The sequence below is a fragment of the Schistosoma mansoni genome (assembly GCF_000237925.1).
Source record: "Schistosoma mansoni, WGS project CABG00000000 data, supercontig 0378, strain Puerto Rico, whole genome shotgun sequence".
NCBI classification, from domain to species: domain Eukaryota; kingdom Metazoa; phylum Platyhelminthes; class Trematoda; order Strigeidida; family Schistosomatidae; genus Schistosoma; species Schistosoma mansoni.
Genome location: NW_017386221.1, coordinates 16,292 through 20,498, shown reverse-complemented (window position 1 = coordinate 20,498; position 4,207 = coordinate 16,292). Strand labels below are relative to the sequence as shown.

The window sequence follows — 4,207 nt, the reverse complement described above, 5'->3', positions numbered from 1 at the left end:
CTCAGGTGTTGTTAGCTTTCTAACCTGAGTTATTCGACAATAAACTGTAGTTGTTGCTATCCTTTGTCTTCTGATTTTACGCACCGTTAAGATTAGAATTATGACGGTTATCGAAGTAAACGATTAACGAATCGCGGCACTACAACATAATGGAGAAATATTTCAACATTATCACGTAGTTACCTTGTCACCGGAATCATGTTTTAATTCAATTAATCCATTTGTTGCCATGTTATTATTGATTAATTTGTGTAATTTTATATCTTGACTATTTATACTTATTTTTAACTGTTAGTAAGATGTAATCGATAGAAATTCTGGTTAAGGTTGTCCTCATATACTTTTTAATGTTCAATAAGTGTGTTATGTCTAAAACGTTTGATCAGTTTCTCGATTACTTACTGAATGAATACAAGATACTAGTGTTATAACGGTCCTTTTCCTTGTTTACACGAATAGGACGTCATTTTACCCTAGACAAATATGTACACTGAATTCCCTACCAGTTTCTATTCTATAGGACTTCAATACATAACTCAGATCAAGAACACGTGATTAGCCTGACTAGAACGTCAACATATTTCCACACCAAAACCCGACACAATCCAACACCAAATGGCCAATCAATCAATAATAATAATCAACACTAAGAATAGGGGAATATATAACTTATGTGACACCTGTCAAACTATCTACAAATGTGATCAAGCATACAACCAATCATTATAATTCTCGTCTACACATCAACTAGCACATAGTTTTTTTTCTCTTGAGATTTCATTTTAAGAAGCCCTAGTGATTAGTGTATATGTATTTTACATAGAGTATATTATGTTCTATTACATTGACAGATTAACATCAGACAATTATTGGTAACTCCAGATACTTGATACTCCAAATGAAATCTTTATAGTATTTAGCGGTCACTCATCAAATGAATGAAGAAATGATTCAAAATCCTGGATGCAACACCTATGGAGCAGTGAAAAAGTTATGGATAACCTAAAGGTGAATTTGTGACCTTGATTATACGCACTTTGTAATGATCATCAATGAATCACAAAAAGATTTAACAAGATAACATTAAGGAACATGACTTCAACTAATAGATAGTATAATTAATATTGTAGTGTAGTCTACTTATATCAACATAAGTAGTATATGGTGATGGTCAAACATAGAATGTATTTTGGCAGAAGATCGATAAAGAAAAAACAGTAATAAAGCGCAATCGGTACAAAAATGCATGAACAATGAAATCAAAGAAGACGGACTGATATTTGCAGAGGGAACAGTTAAGATTGAGACAATTGATTGTTATTTTGCAAATTAACTATTGACTGTATTTAGTGAGATAGTCTGTAATTGGTGCTTACATACATTCCATTGTCCTCAGTTAGTGTTCTTGTTCACTACATTATTACAAAAAGTAACATTCTAAAATGTATTTCTCTATCTAATATCAACATATATTGATCTGTTTAAGGATGAATGGTTACATGAGTGTTTGCTAGTTTTGATGATCTGCAAATAATATGATTTATTCCAAATGTTTACTGTGAGCAAACGAAAAAGAAACTTGTCACTATAGATTAACGCTTGGAATACAACTTACATTGGGGGATATCTAAGGTTTCCAACTGTTTCTTTGATTCACACTAAGTCATTCCTATTTTATGGTGATATATTGACAGACACATTGTTGTGACAAACAACAAGGATTTGTAGTATCGGTTGATATGTTAAGCTCATGTACTTTATTCCAGTTTATGGGCAAGCCAATTCACCTATCCTTCAGAGTCATGTTTTGATCTTGCTAATTATTCACTTATGAACCATGACCATTTTTATATGAGCGTGGGTGTGTGTACACTCCTTATCCTATTTATTACATGTGTGTCATTTATTCTTGTCTGACTATAAATATTGATTAACACTTGATTAGAGTTGGCTTACCCGCCATCTCCAATGCCTGTCATTTATGCTTCGCTCGCTCATATTTACTAATGTGCTTATAACTTTCTGGCCTGCGTCATTTGTCAATAATACTGTAGCTGCCGCTTCTCTTTGCCTTTTGATACTATGCACCGTTAAGATTTGTATTATAACGGTTATCGAGGTGAACTATTAACGAAGCACCGCACTACAGATTACACAACTAATCCTAAGAAATATGAAGTGTTATAATGACAGGTATTGAAGTATATGTAAAAGCGATAAACATCATGAAAGTGTGAACAAATACGTAGGTTGAAGAAAGAAGATTGATTGAAGGAATTACCATTTAAATTACGTAATAAGAAATATCTATTCTTAATTACAGTGAATTTATTATTAATGAAAAAAAAGGTATGAAAGAGATGAAAATAAGCAGACAAATAGAGGATATCAAGAATTATTTTGAATTGTTTATTAATCTTATCCTACTAAACAAGAGATGAATGTATTGTTTGTTTGAATCTTCCCATTGATGTTTAGGACTGAGATGCAGGTACATTCAGCTGACGAGTCCCAAATAGGACGCAACGAGCGTCAAACTGGATTCCACTGTTAGTCACTATCCATTTTTGCTTACAGTGCTTGTGAAATAAGACTATATCGAGTCAATACACATAGTATGCACATATGCTAATAAGCGACTGATCAGTTGCAGTCCTAAACATCAATGGGAAGATTAAAACAAATAATATTAAGTGAATTTAAACTCCACCTCATTGCAAAAGCAAGCGGCTATCAGGACTCAGTAGCTGAGTTGATAACTCAATGGCGTCTGAATCGAAAGGTACTGGTTTCGAGTCTCAGAGTGAACATCAAATCTGAGATGCAGTTACATCCAGCAGTCAAGTCCCATATAGGACGAAAAACGCGTCCTGAATTCCACTGCTATCCACTATCCATCTTTGCTTACAATAGATGAATGTGTTATGAATTTATTATGAATACACAGGATAGGATCATTAGCCTAAAATTCTATAAATTCAACAATATGCAAGAGATGAAATAGGATGTGATAAATAGTTCTAGGAACTAAGTATTCGCCCTGTAAGACTAAATGATCATTCAGTATTTCATCATTTTCAATAATAATTAGATTAAGATCAATCCATGATGTTATCTATGATAACTTTATATTCTCTATGAAAACCCCTATACTGATTATTGATCTCAATAATTTTTTTTTTGTGATTTTTTCATGCTTTGATTTATATTCTGATAAGTTTTCTAATTGAACACTAGATTCGGTTACTAAGCTTTTCCATTAACCCCTAGGCTAAATCTACATGGCGATTTGAACATGAGAGAAAAGGCGCAAATTTTAGAAAAAAATAATTGACTTCAAAGGTTGGTTTATGCATAGAAATTCTACGGTTTTTATGATTTTTTTAGATGATCTTGGGTTTTGCAAAAAAATTTAGAAACTCTACTAAACATAATAGAAGTATAGTTAATCATTAAATCAGAAATTTGACATGTGATTTTTTAATTTCTAGATGTTTCTGACAAAACTTCTAGTAAATATCGATTGAATAAGATACTTCTTAATGTTTTCAGAGTATTTTTTTTTTCGAGGAGTTTTCTGAATCTCTGCAACATATTCTATATCAATATACTTATTCATTTTATCATATTATTCATTATTTGTATGCTTATTTTAATGTACTAGATGTTCCTTTTATATCATTTAATTCTTTTTAATTTATTCTGGTTAGTGTTCTTTTTTCTAGATAGTTAGTCTTCTACGAGATAGGGTCGTTAACCGCTATGCTCAACCCTTCTCCTTTATCTGAACTTGAGATCATTAACTTCATATATGAATATAAATATTAATGCTGATATTAGTGTAGAATTTGATAAAAATCGATGCGAGGTCGTGGATGTGGCACTGCCACTGAGGAGTACCACAATAGGATGAAACGGCTGTCCAGTGCTTCCATTCTTTTGTTGATGGATAAATTTCACTTGAGTCATACTATCGATGAAATTAATCGTTTTTCCAGCATATTCTGATTACTTAGTCTTAATCCTAGAATGCTATAAATATTGTTTTCATCATACACCAGTATTTGTAGGACAATCATTTCGTATCCTTAAGAACTTGAATGCAGTTTTCACAGGGCAATGCGATACGCAATAACTAAGCCTAACGATCAGTTATTAATTGGTTGCAGGGAAAGTGGCCTACAAAATAATTTCCTTCAACACCTTA

General features: G+C 32.2%; 1 protein-coding gene across 1 annotated transcript in view; it reads right to left on the bottom strand.

Annotated features, from left to right (window-relative positions):
• Smp_199610 (hypothetical protein) overlaps nt 1–4,207 on the bottom strand; it is a gene marked incomplete at both ends in the record, with an annotated part of 19,417 nt that overhangs the window by 770 nt on the left and 14,440 nt on the right. The gene's annotated exons all lie outside the window — the stretch shown is intronic.